Here is a 17,691-nt window from a genome sequence, read left to right as displayed (position 1 = left end):
AATCTTTCATTTGTTTGTCAACTCATTCTTATATGGTTAATTTATTCAGGGAGGTGGTCATTTTTTTCAGTTATAAACTCTTCTTCCATGGGGTTCAGCCCAGGGCAGTCCTATTTGCGCTGATCTCTGGTAAATTTTTTATGTTAATTTCTCAGTTTGAAGATTTAGTACCTTCTGTATCACATGAATTCAGACCTCTATCCTTGAACTCTGTTAGGCTTAGGTTTTCAATTTCTTGTGGTTGGTTATATTTCAACACACAGCAGTGGGTAAATAGCAAACTTCCTTCTAGTTATTCCAGGAATTCCTTGTTTCCATTTCATTTATGAAACAGTATTACTTGACTTCTAGCTTTATGCAGGAAGCTTAGTTACAGGTCCGTGCTCCCAGGATTCCGCGGTCTAGTGTCCCTTCCCCATGTAATCCAAGTCCTTAGCCATTAATCGATAACTTATTCCTCATTTCCCTCAAGCCTCTTGGCATTGACTCCAACTTAGCATTCTTATTTTGAGGCACTCAGCATGTCTGGTATCTGAGAATTTCCCTCTTTTGGTTTCAATCTAGACTATGTATTTAAACCCTTTTGCGGGGGTGGGGAGATTGTTAAATATTACCCAACATTTCAACTTCTGTACAGCAGCTTGGGAGATTTCCTTATCCAGTATGTCATCTACAAATGCTGAAAGCCCTGGGTCATTGTGGTTGACAGACTATGTCTTTGCCTTAGAATCTGCTAGGAGAGTTACTACTAAGATAGGTGGACTAAGTATCTACTTATTTGATAATGCCCATCTTTACTAATTCAATATCCTTTTGTAATGAAGGGAAATCTTTGGAGCACTAGGAAACTTGAAGCTTTGACAGGTGTCACTGACAGAGGAAGGACACCAAAGATAGAATTTCCTCCAGTATGCCATAATATTTGAAATTCTACCACTAGGAAGTACTTTTACGTAGTTATTTTTTTATTTCCAAGATTCTTAAAAATCATGATGTCATAATCAGTGATTAATACTCACTAAATATTTTCCTTATTAGCATTATCTGATTATTTTCTAGTAACTGTCCAAAAACCATGCACATGCACACAATATAGGAGTGTTGATTTTGATGAGAAGGAAGCTATGTGAGAAAGCTCTTACTGTAAAAATGCCTCACATGCAACATGATTTGCTCATTCCATGATTGAAGACATACACGCACACACATACACAAATGCATGCACAATATTTTTTGAATTTGAAAGCATGATTTCTTATATAATTACAGATTTTATTTTAAACTTATTTCCTATTTAACTGCATTTAGTGCTAAATACTTGTGAACTTGAAAAAAATAGCATTTCTTAATATTTGACAGGACAAGAAATACAAAAACTTTGGGACATAAGAAATAATAGAAGTTTTAGGTGAAAAATATTTATTTTGCTGTTAGGACTTACCTTCCAAACTGTCAATGAGATTTAGAAAGTTTTTAGTGCTTTTACAAAAAACATGAGGTACGGTTTGTACAATTTTAGGAGTGACATCCCTCATTATTAAATGTAAACAACTCACCAGCCCTGGAGGTTTTGCCTCTTTGCCAAGCTTGCTTGGTGAGTTTGCTGAAAACCGTACATTAACAGATACTCTATTATGATTTCCATAGGTTGCCAAACAATGTCCTTAAGCTGTCATTTAGCATTCTGTATTTAGATAAATTTAAAGTTTTACTTTTCCATAAAGACGAATGTTTTTATGGGAGACTGAGTGGCTTAGTTGGTTAAGTGTCTGACTTTGGCTTAGGTCTTGATCTCATGGTACATGAGTTGGAGTCCTACACTGGGCTCTGTGCTGACAGCTCAGAGCCTGGAACCTGCTCTGAATTCTGTGTCTCCCTCTCTCTCTACCCCTCCCCCACTTTCCCTCTCCCTCTCTGTCTCTCTCTCTCTCTCTCTCTCAAAAATAAATAATAAATATTAACAAAAGTTTTAAAAAGAATCTTTTTGGTTAATTTTTGGATTATAAAGTTACAGGCATAGGAGGAAACAGTGTTCATTTCTTCTTGCCTGTTGGTGTTCTTACTCCTCTGCCTGAGAATTGGAGGCAAACAAGGTATTATGGGCTCAAATGTATCTTCCCAAAATTCTTATGTTGAAGTCCTGATCTTCTCAGTATCTCAGAATGTAACTGGATTGAAGCTTAAAATGAGATCTTCAAAGAGGTAATTGAGCTAAATGAGACTGTTAGGGTAGACCCCAACCCAGTCTGCCTGGTGTTCTTATAAGAACATGCATTTGTGAAAAAGAAAGACAATGTGAGGACACAGTGAGAAGGTGACCAATGCAAAACAAAGAGAGAGACCTCAGGAGAAACCAACTGTATGCCACCTTGATCTTGGACTTTTAACCTCCAGAACCATGGGAAAATAAACTTCTGTTGTCTAAGCCACCCAGTCTGTGACATTTTTTTTAAATGGGAGCCTTAGCAAAGTATTACTCAAACTTATCACCCCTTTTGTTCAGTCTCTGTAGTAATAAATGAAAACCCTTGCCAGATGTCACTTTCTTTAGTGGCATTAGTGGCCTGGTCAAGACAAGAATGTATCTACCAAACTCTTGGGGAAAAAAAAAAATTCAACAAGACTAAACACACAAGCGCACTAAAAGAATCCTTTATTTTCTTGAGAATGCAGAAGGCACCTGTGTATCTTTTGCATATGAGCAGTTTTTTGGTTTTTGTTTCTTTGCTATATAGAATATGTTACTGATCTGACATTGTAAACTGCTTTAAAAACCATTTGAGTCTCAGAAATAAATTTGGAGTGAATCAAAGGTAGATGAGAGATACAAATTCATGGTTTATTTTTCATTCCACTTCACAATGTAAATTTAAAATTTTTTGAGGAAATGAGTAATGTCCTGAGAAGAAAGTCCATTTTTTCATGATTCTAGTCAAGCCACCAATATGTTATTCTCAGTTGCCAAAGATCCCCGTTTGTGTCTGAGTTATCATTAGTAAACAGTTGTGAGGGTTACAGAAAGGCTACTGCTACCCTCCTTAGGTAGGTTTAGTGGCCACCACAGAAATGGACAAAGATACAAAGCACTGATTCTGAAAATTATTAATCTGAGAAGTAGAATAACCTTTAAAAAACTGAAGAATAAAAACCCAGTAAAATATTGTACTTCTTTCATGCATATAATTTTTATTGCAAATATTTTATGAAATTGGAAATATTTCATTTTTTATATGTTTAAAATACATCTCACAGGGTAGCTGTTTTTCACCTAATTCTCCTATAGCAGTCTCTCTTGTTCCTTGCTGTTTTTTCTCTTTGGTTACAGCAATAATGTTAAAAATAAACAAATAAACTCATGAGAAATTATAGTGCTGTCACAGATATTTGAAGGACAAAGGTGGGAGATTGTTTTCTTCTTTGCAGATTCAGAAGTTTATAAAGTTAACTACCATAAGACAATTCTAAAAATACATATAGAAAGAGGATCTAAATTTCTCATTTTCATTACTAGCACTTAAAACTGTTTCCAGGCCTGTTCTCATTTTTCACCTTAGACCTGCTTTCTCAACTTCAATCTTAACCATGTGCATTTTACATGTCCCACAGGAAAATCAAAGGCAGTGTGTTTAAAATCAAGTTAATCATCTTGCCCCCAACCTGTTCATCAACAGCTTCCTCCTCCAGTGACTGTTACCAGCTGCTAGTTCCTTGCCCAAGCTCTCACTTTGTACCAGTTTCTCCTGTGTGCCTTCTGTACATTTCCAGTCTCTCACGGTGCAACCTATGTTGCCTCCATTTTTGATCCCCATTGCTCCTGTCCGAGGAAGACCATTAGCTTCCATCTTTGGGCCGTATTCTCCAGTTCACTTTCTACACTGCCCCTAGTTTGACATTTCTAAAATATTGGTCTGATTATGTCTAAAGCCATTCAGTAGCTACTAACGGTTCTTGCCAGCCTTTGGCCTTATTTCTGGACACCTTTCTATTCCAGAAAATGACCATTGTCCTTTTTGAAGAAATGAACATCATACCTATCTGCATGATAGTCTGTCTCACCTGTATTTCTACGTACACTTTGGATCTCAATTGTTAGGACATTTCTTCTGGGAAAACTCTCACCTGCCCTCAGCCTCAATTAAGGGTTCTTCTCGGGTGTTGTCAAAAAGATGCATATTTACCCTATCTTACCGTTTTTCACTGCATTGAAAATGTCTTAATTGTGTCTTCCACCAGTCTGAAAGTACCAGAAGACCAAGGCAGTTTTTATGTTGTTCATTGTTGTATGGGCACAGAGCCTCCACATAAGAGATGATTAGTAAGTATTTATGAAATGAAGAGATAAAAAGTAATCAGTAAACAGAGACTACACTCTTTCTGATGGACCTATTATTTTCACTTTTTGTTTGAATGTTTTACTAATTAATATAAGCGATTATTCAAATATGCTTAAAAATCCAAAAGTTACCTTAAGTGAACCTTTATCTAATTCCTCCTACAACTCTCAAGGATAGTATGATGATAGGGAAGGAAAGTTAAATGGCACTGACTCCAAATGCATCAAAACGTTGACTCATTAGGCCATTTCTGTTACTTAATAATAGAGCAAATAAATAAGTGCTGTGACTCATTGTTCTTCTCCAGTGTAATGTGTTTTTCCCAGTGGTTTCTAATTACCCAAGAGAAGTCAAGCCTTTTCCAAAGTTCATGTATAGAAGGTGAAGGATACTTTAAATTTCTCAAAAAAAGAAATGGATAGAGATTTTAAAATGACTTGATTATAAGGGTATATACACCTCTTGTTCTTCTGTCTGGAGCAGTGGGGATTACTCCGAAGGAGTAAGAAGTTACAATCTGAGAGAAAGATCAAGTTGGAGGCAAGAATCCCTTTATCCTTTATTGTGTTGACATTTATATGTTGGTCCAGTATTTTAAGACAGGCCTTGTGTCTTGCACAGCTGTGTCCAGTGCAGGGAAACTTGCCAGCATTAATGACAATTACCAGCACAAGGCTCTCTTCTGCTGACCACACCTAATTCTTTTACCCTGATTAAATATTTAAGAACAGAAAGGTTCTGCATTTAAAACACAGTAAACTATGCCAGTCTAAATCAAAGTTTTAAACCGTCGGACAACTCCAAGATTTGAGGCTAATCATTCACCAGTAGAAAAAATTTTCCTAAACTGAAACTGAGTTTGTAGATGCTGTGTTAACAACATCTGAAGTGGAAAGAACTTCAGGGCAACATTTTCTTCTTTCAGGATTTATTCCCAAAGGACACAGTGACTATTATGTTGGGCCTCAAAAACTGAAAGCACTAAAAATTACTCTTTGAAGTTTACTACCAGAATCCAGCGTCTTGACAGACCAAATCGGTAGGTGGTACCTGGTACCTTCTTTCTTAGAAGAAATGAAGGAAAAAATTGACTTTTCTGGAAAAGGCTTTGCACCTGAGGAAATTTTATGGCTTACTTTGTGGAGCTTCCCAGCCCGACACATATCTTGCCTCTACCCTTGCCAACATCTTGGAACACAGGCCTTGGAGAGACTGCATAGGTGACTCTGTTCATCCACCTCACTAATAATGATGTGTTCAGCCTTTCTATTTTACCTTGATTCACCAGATCTTAAAAATGAATATAAATATTTTAATATTTGATTTCAAATTATCTTTACAAAAGTACACTGATCTTATTTCTTTAAAAATATTACTTCCTTAAAGTTGTCACCGAGATGTCATCAGGACGTAAAAGGTAAAAAAAAAAAACCTGAGAAGCAGTCTTTATTCTTGTTCTCTAGTAAAAGGAACTTATCTCGAAGGTCATTAAAAAATTAAGTTCATGGGGCTCCTGGGTGGCTCATTCTCTTGGGCATCTGACTTCAGCTCTTGTGTTTGGGCCCCACGTGGGGCTCTGTGCTGACAGCTCAGAGCCTGGACCCTGCTTCAGATTCTCCGTCTCTCTCTCTCTCTCTCTGCCCTTACCCTGTTCAGTCTCTCTCTCCTTCAAAAACAAATAAATGCAAGAAAATTTTAGAAACAAAATTCAGTTCATGATTACTGTGGGCCAATTTTTGTTCAACATAGTATTGGAAGCCCTAGACACAGCAGTCAGACAAGAAAAATAAATTCGAGGCATCCACATACAAGTTAACCTGTCACTATTTGCAAATGACATGATACTATACATAGAAAATTCTAAAGATGCCACAAAAAAACCATGAGCAATAACAAATGAATTCAGTAAAGTTGTAAGATACAAAATTAACACCCAGAGATTGGTAATGTTTCTATGTACTGATTATGAAGTAGCAGAAAGAGAAATTAGAGTAACAATTGTATTGATAATTGCACCAAAAGAATAAAATACCTAGGAATAAACTTAACCAAAGAGGTAAAAGACTTGTACTCTGAAAACTATAAGGCCCTGAGGAAAGAAACTGAAGATTGCACAAACAAATGGAAAAATATTCCATGTTTGTAGATTACAAGGGTTAATATTGCTAAAATGTCCATATTACCCAAATCAATCTATAGATTCAATACAATCCCTATCAAAATAACACCACCATTTTTCACAAACTAGAACATATAATAATAAAATTTGTATGCAACCACAAAAACCCCAAATGGCCAAAGAACTCTTGAGAAGGAAAAACAAAGCTGGAGATATCACAGTCTTAGATTTCAAGACATACTGCAAAGCTGTAGTAAAGCAGCATGGGACTAACACAAAAATAGACACATAGAATAAAGAGCCCCCAAGTAAACCCACTATTACATAGTCAATTAATTTATGACAAAGGAAGCAAGATACACACTGGGGAAAAGACAGTCTCTTCAATAAACTGTGCTGGGAAAACTGTACAGCTACATGTAAAAGAATAAAAGTAGACCACTCTCTAACACCCCCCCCACACACACCCTCAAAATGGATTAAAGACCAATATGTGAGACCTGAATCCATAAAAATCCTAGAAAAGAACAAACAGTAATTTCTCTGACATTGACCATAGCAACATTTTTCTAAATATGTCCCCTAAGGCAAGGGAAACAAAAGCAAAAATAAGCTATTGGGGTACATCAAAATAAAAAGCTTTTGCACAGTGATGGAAACCATCAATAAACAAAACGGCAACCTTCTGAATGGATAAGGTATTTGCAAATAATATATCCAATAATGGGTTAATATCCAAAATATATGAAGACTTTATACAACTCAACACCAAAAATAAATAAACAACTTGATTAAAAAATGGGAAAAGCCCCTAAATAGACATATTTCCAGAGAAGATATACAGATGGCCAACAGACACAAGAAAAGATGCTCAACATCACTAATCATCAGGAAACACAAATCAAAACGACAATGAGATATCTGTCTTATACTTGCCGGAATGGCTAGAATCAAAAAAGACAAGAAATAACAGGCATTGGGGAAGATGCGGAGGAAAAGGAATGTTCACACACTGTTGGTGGAAATGTAAATTGGTACAGCCAATGTGGAAAACAATATGGAGTTTCCTCAACAAAACTGAAAATAGAACTACCATATGATTCAATAATTCTACTTAATATTTATCAAAGAAAGTGAAATACTAATTTGAAATGATATATGCACACCTCTGTCTATTGCAGCATTGCATACAATAGCCAAGCTATGGAAGCAGCCTAATAGTCCATCAGTAGGTGAATGGATAAGGAAGACACACACACACACACACACACACACACACACACACACACACATACACACACACACTGGAGTCTTACACAGCCATAAAAAAGATGAAATCTTGCCATTTACAACAACAGGGTGGACCTAGAGGGTATTATACCGAGTGAAATAAGTCAGAGTGAGAAAAACAAATACTATATGATTTTACCCATATGTGGACTCTAAAAAAAAGAACATAACAAATGAATAAACAAAAAGAATCAGACCTGTAAACACAGAGAACAAACTGATGGTTGCCAGAGGTGATGGTGGTAGGAGGGTGGGCAAAAAGAAGTGAAGAGGAGTGGCAGTTTCAGGCTTCTAGGTATGGAATGGCTAAGTCACAGGCATAAAAGACACAGCATAGACAATATAGTCAGTAATATCGTAATAGCAATGGATGGTGACATATGGGAGGTATACTTGTGGTGAGCATAGCATAGCATAATGTTTAAACTTGTTGGACAAATATGTTGTATGCCTTAAACTAATGTCACATTGTGTGTCAACTGTGCTAAAAAAAATGATTACTATGGGCCAAAACTCCCCAAGGAGAATGACTTTCAGAAGACACACAGGTTGGTCACAGGGCAACCAAAAGAAGAGAAGAATTTTGCAACTTATTTGATTTCACCTATGCTAAAATGCTCTTTGGCAATCTGATGATGTCCTTGATAAAAAAGGAAAAGGCTCATGGTTACACGTCTGTGACTTTAATACATTTCAGGGTGTGCTGTGGTTGAAAGAAGTGATTCAGAAAAGTGGTTCTTCCCCCTTTTTTTTTTTAATCATGGCCCACTTTAGTGATGGAGGATAGAGAGAAGCTAAAATTTCTAGTCCATCTACCTGGTTGCTTCCTCCTTTTCAACTGAAAATAACTCCTTGATAACAAAAAAAGAACAATTTTCAGCTTGAGCTTATACATGTGTGCTGTAAAACAATGCCCCCTAAACAAAATAAAAAATCCATTTTATCACATTTATCTTGATAGTATATTGAAACTCACTCATCTGTATAAATTCAATTAGTGCATCTACCAAACAATGTGTATGTTATTAGCCATTTGGTGAATGTTGGCTAAAGTTGTGGTGTGCGGGTTATATCCATCTTCTTTAGCATTAGTGACCTGGATGATTCTTATTTAAACCTTAACTTGCACATATTTTAGTAACTATCTCTTTAAAAGATATTGTAAGCCAAAAATACCACTAATGCAAATACTTGTTATCAAATAATAAGCAAATTATCTCCAACCAAATGATCTTCAATAACCAAAAAAATGTTCAGTAAATTGAAAATGATAAAGATAAATCAATATCAGTTTATAAGTACAAAGCAAAAAAAAAAAAAAAAGCAACCATCAAAAACCAAAAATCAGCCACAAGATTAACAAAGTTCTGAGGACAAAGCATCCTGTTTTCATGCATACCAGTAGCTTTCCAGTAACAGACTACTTATAAAGTACCTCCTTTCTTAAATTATTTTTATTATTTATTTTATTTCATTTTCTAGAGAGGTGGGAGAGAGGGGCAGAGAGAGAGAGAGAGAGAGAGAGAGAGAGAGAGAATCTTAAGCAGGTTCCACGCACGCTCAGCGTAAAACTGGCCGGGCTCCATTTCAAGCCCCTGGGATCATGACCTGAGCCAAATTCAAGAGTTGGATGCTCAACAAACTGAGCCACCCAGGTGCCTCACCTCCTTTCTTAAATTATACCAATGTGCTGAGTTGAGTTTATGAACTGCTAATATTAGTTATCTATAATAACTCATTTTTTATTTAACTAGTGAAAAATCATAGTTCTATGTAAAGGTGAATATATATAGAATTACACATTTTGCAAATGAAAGAAAGGATTTCTATTTTTGGATCACTTGGAAGCCCACCAGAAGGTCCTCCCCAAAGCACCTGGGGGTGTGAGCCATTCCTTTGGGCAACAGCTGTAGCTTCTTTGACTTTGAGTTGAAGGGCTGCTGAACTGCTGAGCACCAGCCTATTGAATAGAGACAAGCCTATTGAAGCATATCTGGTCATCCTTCAAGGACTGGAATGGGATCCTTCAAGAGCATGGACTTTGTACCGGATGGCCTCTAAGTGTCCTGCTGACCCTGGAAATCCCCATTTATGACTGATGAGGAGGTGATGACGTGTGTTTCTGCTCAGAGTTTCAGGTACACATTTTATTTCAAAGGCAGTACTCTTTATGTTTTAGAAAGAGTTACCACTAATATGACTTGTTGGCTTCTGGGCTGTGTCTCTGAACCGTTACTCTGATGCCAATGAGGGTTTTTATATTCGTTCTGAACTGGGAATGAGTTTTAGTAGATAAAACAGAGGTGAGTGCTATTAGCAATCCCTTTCCGAGGGACTAACATTTTTAGTCAATCCTCCATAAGGCTTTTCAAGCTAATGAAGAGCTCAAAATGAAGGTACTTTGATTTTTAGGTTTTTTTTTTTAAAGTTTGTTTGCTTATTTGTTTGTTTATTTAGAGTACATGCAAGCAAGGGAAGGGCACAGAGAGAGAGAGAGAAAAGAACTCCAAGCAGGTTCTACACTATTAGTGTGGAGCCTGACATGGGGTTGGATCCCATGATTATGAGATTATGACCTGAGGCAAAATCAAGAGTTGGATGTGTGGGGAGCCTGGTTGGCCAGAGTGGTCAGGCTGAGCATGAAGTCTTCTTGGGATTCTCTCTCTCTCTCTCTCCTTCTGCCCCTTCTTCCTGTGTGTGTGCGCTCTCTCTCTCTCTTTCTCTTTCTCTCAAACATTAAAAAAAAGTCAGATGCTTAACCAAGTGAGCCACCCAGGCACCCCATTTTTAGTTTTATAAGAGTATCAAAATCTGGTCAAAGAGCTGGACAGCTCTGTTGTGGTGTTCCTGTCTAGATCTCCAGATTATCTGAAAGAACACCCTCATGTGCTTGAAAAACTACCAAACTTATCCTCTCCCATATTAAAACCTTCTCATGAAAACATTCATTGTTTCTCTGGAAATAAATGTTTGGCTTCAAAGATTTGGCATTAACACAACCTCATTTATCTCAACATAGGTGGTGAAAAAATAGGCTATTTCATAAGGACCTCTGTGACTTCCTGAACATTCTCTTTTCATTGAGGAAGTGACCCTAACTGGAGGACAGCATCTCCCATGGCAGCAGGAGGAGAGAAGGCAGGTGAGTAATGAGGTGACCCCTTATTCTACAGAGCACACAAGGGTCTGTCTCCATGAATCACAATAGATTTCCTAATGCAGACTTGGATATCATCTTAATCGATCTAAGACAGTGGTGAAATTAAATGGTGCCCAAAATCTAGGCAACAGTATTTTTGTCCTAGGGTCTGTGAAATTCCATGAGAAAAGTGTTCAGAAAGAGCTGAATTGAGTGAAGGATTTGGGGAGTTGAGGAAGTATTCAAACAAAACCAGTTTAATTTATATGAACCCCCCAGTGAGGAAAGCATTGAGAATGGGAATTTTGAAATAAAAATTTTCCACATTACTTCACAGGTTCTGCTTCCTTACTGAATGTTGCTTGTTTGCTTTTATAAATAATATTTCCTCCAGCTGGCACCCTTAGACAGGATCCATTCAGATGAATGTCATGGGGCATTGAGCAATTCCAGTACCTTTCTCAATGAAAACTTAAAGGTTATGTTATTCTCCCTATCCTTTCCTTTTGAGTGGCTATGAAGGAAGTTGTTGATATTATTGTTAATGTTTCAAAGAAAACTATAGCTGCTAGTTATTTTCTTAAGTGAGGCAGAGCTCCTGGCCTTGGAAATGTCCTTGAAGATAGGCTTTTTTAGGTGTTACTACTACTTCTCAAAGAGTAAAGGATAGGAATAGAAGTCTTTAGTCTTCCATTAGTTTGCTCTCATTTCTTTCCGGAGTGTGATTATGGTTAGGTATCTTGCTCTTGGGTGGAGGTATACACAGCTAGTTTGACAACCTGGTTGGCCTGATGTGCTGAGGGGCACAAGGAGTCAGAATTTTGGAAATGCCCATGATTTCCATCAGCAAAGAAAATATTGGCTGGTTGGCAACTGAGGGTCAAATCAATAATGATTCTTTTGTGTGGGCACAGTTGGAAAGGAATGCCTTTCACCAATTTTAATAAAACCTCTGAAACATAATTGTAAAGGGGCATTGGGGAAAATCCTGTGACCTATTTGGAATGTATAAGAAGGACTCTCAGGGTGACCCTGGTGGTCAGAGAGAGAATGGAGCTCTGGGGATGGACCTAATGAGAGCAATCCTACAAGCTCATTGACTGAGAAATAAAGCAGAGACTTAAAGAATTAAAAGAATTTATTGGCTAACATGGGGCAAAGTTAGACAAATATAGGCTTGTAGCCTTTAATCCATGTAGTGGAAAGAGGCTGGTTCATTAGGAAAATCATATTTCGTATGGGATTGGGAAAATAAGTAGAGAGAAGAAGAATATGTTAAGGACACAGCAGAATGTGAATTTCAATACTAAGGTGGCCTAATGGAGACTTCTCGACTCTCCCAAGGGCATATGGATCAACCAACCTGGCACTCAGTAATAAAAAACAAAGGGACTCTTTCTGACCAAAGACCTTGGCAGATGGTAGGGGGAAAGAGGTGTGGTTGCAAACAGCCCAAGGCTTTTTCAACATCAACTGTATCCACAGATTTGAAAAGACTGACTTTGCCCAAACAAAATGTGAGAGAGACATCTGTATGATCAGATTACCATCTACTATTGCTGTCAGGAACTACCCAGAGGACAAGTATAAACCAACCAAACACCATAATAGACACCTTTTGGGGAGGGCAGGTGTGCCTGGGTTTTTCTATGGCCATGCAGAGCCGATAGGCAAGGGGTTTTGCTGGATTTGGGAACTTATTGAGGAATATTGACGGGCACTGGCTCCCCCTCTCCTTGGAAATTTTACCTTCCAGCCCAGCACCAAGGAAAGCATCCAGCATGCACCACAGACATAGTCTAAACCTGAAACTGTCATTCACTGTGCTTGGAGACCTAAGGGAGTTTGAACATTCTCTGACTCTGCAGGAGCACTTCACACTTGAGGGCCATTTTATCTGTCACGCTTCAGAACTTTTCATCTGTAGAGGTCTGTGCTCTGAAACCAGTCATGTGGCCTTGTCACTTCCTGGAGCCTCTAGTAGAGTGTCCTTTCCCGGACAGTCCCAGAGCTCATCACCTGCTGTCTCTGCCCTGATGACATCTTACCAAGTAAGGCCTTCTCCTGTCACTCTGTATAAAATAAAACCTCTCTCCTAGGATCCCTATCCCCTTTTCATATTCTGTTTGTCTCTTTAGCTTTTTCACCCTCTGTTACTTTATATATTGGCTAGTTTATCTGCTTGGCGTATTTCCTGCCCCACTAGAATATAAGTTCCACGAGGGCAGGATGTTGTCTGTTTTGTTTACTGCTTCGTCCCACCACAGGTATCCTGTAAATATTTTGGAAATAAATGAATGAGGCCTTAAGCAGAGGTTTTAAGTTTATCTGGTCTCTTTCAATTTCTTCAGCCCTGTGGGTTGTTTGGGCCCCATGGGTGAGTAACAGATGGAAAGGGCTTTTTGCAAAGGGTGTAACCGAAACTAATTAATGTACCCAAGCACAAAGTGAAAGTTCTTCACTCTGAGAAGGACAAACAGTTGTCAGTCATTGTTTCTTGATTATCTTTCCAAGGTAGGGTCCTCCCAAGTCTAGAATGTTGTCTTTGGTCTTTAAGGAAAAAGTAACAAGACAATTGTTTCACAGGTGCCTCTGGCACATGCCAGCATCTAGTAATGATTGACTTGTCTCTGGATTTTAATGCCTTTAAATCATCCTACTGTCCTTTGAAACCAAGGCAGCCAAGAGAGCTTAGGAAATACTTATTATCTTAAAATTAAGTTAACAGAAAGATTCATAATTGACTGTTAGCCCTTCGGTTCCATGGTTTCTGAGTATCATCTTGTATCTGAAGGCTTTTCTGGCAGTTGCATTCTGCCATCGAGAAAACTTGTCACCCATTAGAAAAGCTTCTTCAGACATCAGTGGGCTTGAGGACCACCTGAGTAGGTATTTGATCTCTCACGTTCTTTCTTCTTGGTAACTCCAAATTCCAGATGTCAGGGACAATCAATTTGAGCTGGGTTTTATGACCTACTGTGGGATTCTTGGACAAAGTTAAATTCAACACTAATAAAATGGAGATAAACACATCAAGTCTGTGAAAACCTGTTTGCCAACTCCACATTAATTGCAGAATTTAGAAGAGATTCATGGGATCATTAGAAAAATGAGTTCTCCAATCTTTTGTCAACTGTGGATCAAGAAAAGGAGTTAAGATAACTCTTTGGATTTCTTAAAAAAGAGTCTGGTCTTTAAATGAATCTCTCTAACAGCCCCAGGATGCCCTATACAAGCCACAGCCCTTTCTACTCTCAGTACCATAGCCTCCGTCTGTGACATTGTGGAGGCAGCTCATACAGGCATGTGAGAGCAAGTTGTCAGAATTTCAGGAAAGTTGGGAGCTGGTTGATCTAACAGCAGTAGCTTAAAAAGGGCCATGGCGGGAGGAAGTAAACCACTGAGATAGGCCAGCACTGGGAATCAGGGTTCCTCCAGAACTCCAGGGAGCTGGTTGTTAAACATTCACTAGCACGCCACTACCCTCAGTATCCTTCAACACTGCAAGAAGTCCTTTGCCTGCCTGACGCGCGTGTGTGTGTGTGTGTGTGTGTGTGTGTGTGTACATATACACGTGAAATAAAAAATATTTAAAATATTTTGTAAAAACAAAAAAGGATAAAAGTTTCCCAGAAAATGGAGATGAAGGTTGCCCGACTGAGTATAAACACCTCGTAGACAATGGACTATTCATCTGTGCTGAGGAACTGGAGCCTAACCATCGTTCCACATACTCCAGGTGTGACACCAGTGACTTTTCACTCTTAGACCAGCTGTTGAATCTCCCTATAAGTTCTGGGGATCCAAGCAGAGAGTAAACGTCTTTGTGAAAAGGTATCAGTGGGCATGAGGCCGTATACAATATACACATACTATGAATATATCTAAAAAGAAACAACCATCAGAAGGCCTGGATCCTTTGCTAACTTTCACTCTAGAGTTAAATATTTGCCAAGAAGTAAGCTTCTTCCACTTCAGATCTTTAAAGTTACGTTATAGAAGTGACCACCCAGCCTCAATAAAAGAGAATATGGATTATCATACCAATGACTACACCACGTGAGATAAAGGCAATCTCCCTGCAACTTCAAATATTCCTCTGGAAATAACACGCGCATTGTTTACCCTACCTGAGAACCACCTGTATTTGTATAGCAATCACACTTGAAAGATACTAAGAGTCCAGGGCCGAGCCCCAAAGGCAGGGTCTGTTGACATAATTAGGTGGTAACTCTCCAACTCCCAAAGTTCTTTTGACGATAAGAAAGAAAGAGACACCTCTTGCTCTGTAGGAAACTCCTTTTCAGTTTGTTTTCTAGTAATTGCCTAGTTTATTCCCTTCCTGCTGTTCAGTGGTTACTTTATTTAGGGACAGTAGAGGATTTTTACCTGGTGCCATGGGCTTAAACAGTTCTGGAAAAGTGGCTGTGCACCTGCACCTGAGACGAGTAGATGCGTATTAACTATTTTACAAAACAAACAACGCCAGGATGCCTTGCAGCTGCTAATAACCTCCCTGGAACAGCCCAGCACTGCTGGATTGTCCCTTTCCACTGTTAGTTCATACGCAAAGTGGTAGGATATTGCCACCTTTGCTCAAATGCAAGAAAATCAGAAGATGCTGTGACCTGAAAGTGCTGGTACTTCCAGCTCCAGTTGGTTTCAGAGGAAACTTCCGGTGGCTGTCACTGGCTACAAAATAGATGACATGTGTCTTGTACTCTTTGACTTATTCCTTTCCTCAAGATAACACTCAGGATCTTTCACCTCTCCTTGCCTCTGAATAGGCTGCTCCCTCTGCTTAGATCTCTCTCGTGCTCACCTCCATTTTCACTTGGCCATTTTGGAATCGTCATTCACTTCCCCATATTGGAATCGTCAACTCAGCTATCACGCCATGCCTGAAGGCTTCCCTGAGGAATCCTCATCTCCAGCCTGGGTAAGGGATGGTTCCTCTGAGTTCTTACAGTAATTTTTGATGATTGCCATCATCCCATATGGCATAATGTGCAATATATCCTAGGTATGGTTAGCCTCTTTCTTAAAGCAGTGGTTCTGAATTTGGGTTATATGTAGGATGATGTCAGTACATAGCCCTTTACATTATGTTGGGCTCACCACAAGTGTAACTACCATCTGCCCCACCCAAGACTATGACAATGTCATTGAGTACATTCTTTATGCTGTGCCTTTTATTCCCGTGCCTTACCCATTCCAGAGTGGGAAGTCAGTATCTCCAACTCTCCTGCAGCTATTTTGCCCATCACCCTGTTTCCCTTCCCTCTGGACACTTATCAGTTTGTTCTCTGTGTTTATAGGTCTGATTCTGCTTTTTCTTTGTTTACTCATTTGTTTTGCTTTTTAGATTACACATGTAAGTAAAATCACATGGTAGTTGTCTCGGTCTGACTTATTTCTCTTAGCACAACACCCGTCCATCCATCATCCTTTCTTATAGCTGTGTAATATTCCATTGTGTGTGTGTGTGCATGTGTGTGTGTGTGTGAGAGAGAGAGAGACAGAGACAGAGGGAGGGAGGGAGGGAGGGAGGGAGGGAGAGAGAAGGAGAGAGAGACATATATCAGTGGACACTTAGGTTGCCTCTATATCTTAGCTATCATGAACAATGCTGTAATAAACATTGGCATGCATAAATCTTTTTGAATTACTGTTTTTGTTTTCTTTGAGTAAATACTCATTAGTAGAATTATTGGGTTATATGGTATCTCTATTTTTAGTTTTTCAAGGAATCTCCATATTGTTTTCAACAGTGGCTATGCTAATTTATATTACCGCCAACAGTGTATGAGCATTTGTTTTCCTCCACATCCTCACCAACACTTGTTATTTCTTGTCTTTTTTATTTTAGCCAGTCTGACAAGTATAAGGTGATATCTCGTGGTTTTTGTTTGGATTTCCCTCATGATTGGTGATGTTATGCATCTTTTCATGTGTCTCTTGGCCATCTCTATGTGTTCTCTGGCAAAGTGTGTGTTTAGGGCCTCTGCCCAGGTTTTTTTTGCTTGTTTGTTTGTTTTTTGGTTTGTTTTTGAGAAAAGCAGAATAAAGCACGTTTATAGTGGTAATTAAAACTTGAAACTCATGTGTAGTTCAGGGAGGTGGGTGTGGGAGGTAGGCAGCAAAAATTTTCCTCACCAAATCATTACAAGGGAGAGCAAAGTGTTGAGAGGGGGAGGAAAAGCCAAGAAACACTGAAATCAGCAGGGGGAGCTGAATATCAAAAACCAGGAGATACTGAAGCTGTGATGACCAGCATCATTTTCTCAAGACAACACTCAAGGGTGTGTCAGGATGGCTGGGCTTTCATCGGGTGTTAAGTGTCTACAAACAGCACCTTCAATTTAAACTTTCGATTAAAGTTCTTAAAATTTAGGAAGCAGAGCTTGGATAGCTACGAGATTACAAAAGTCCTGAATATCCATTAGAAAAACCACAAGGTGGGAGATAAAACAAAAAGTGAGGCCACAAAGGCGGCTTCAGAGGTCTCTGCAGGCCAGGGTGCAGATCCGTGTAGTTTCCAACTTTGCAGTGAGAACTATCTGTCTTCAAAAGGCAGAGGGTTTGGGGCACTTAGATGGCTCAGTCAGTTAAGCATCTGACTCTTGATTTAGGCTCAGGTCATGATCTCATGGTTCGTGAGATTGAGACCCATGACCGGCTCCAAGCTGAGAATACAGAGCTTGCTTGGAATTCTCTCATTCCTTCTTTTTGCCCCTCCCTGCCTCCATCTCTCTCTCTCTTTCTATCAAAATAAATAAATAAACTTTAAAGAAAAAAAGGCAGAGTGT

The 17,691-nt window shown here is 38.8% G+C and overlaps 1 protein-coding gene and 1 long non-coding RNA gene across 3 annotated transcripts in view; one reads left to right on the top strand and one right to left on the bottom strand.

Moving 5' to 3' along the window:
- Window positions 1–17,691, bottom strand: part of CCDC192 (coiled-coil domain containing 192) — a 211,910-nt gene that overhangs the window by 109,483 nt on the left and 84,736 nt on the right. The gene's annotated exons all lie outside the window — the stretch shown is intronic.
- LOC107180164 lies at window positions 4,233–16,175 on the top strand. The gene is made up of 5 exons (XR_006216613.1): window positions 4,233–4,315; window positions 5,260–5,373; window positions 9,753–9,881; window positions 10,763–10,885; window positions 14,500–16,175. It is a non-coding gene; the product is annotated as an uncharacterized LOC107180164 (long non-coding RNA).

The sequence above is a fragment of the Panthera tigris genome, chromosome A1 (assembly GCF_018350195.1).
Source record: "Panthera tigris isolate Pti1 chromosome A1, P.tigris_Pti1_mat1.1, whole genome shotgun sequence".
In the NCBI taxonomy this organism is placed as follows: Eukaryota; Metazoa; Chordata; class Mammalia; order Carnivora; family Felidae; genus Panthera; species Panthera tigris.
This window is presented reverse-complemented; position numbering and strand designations above follow the sequence as displayed.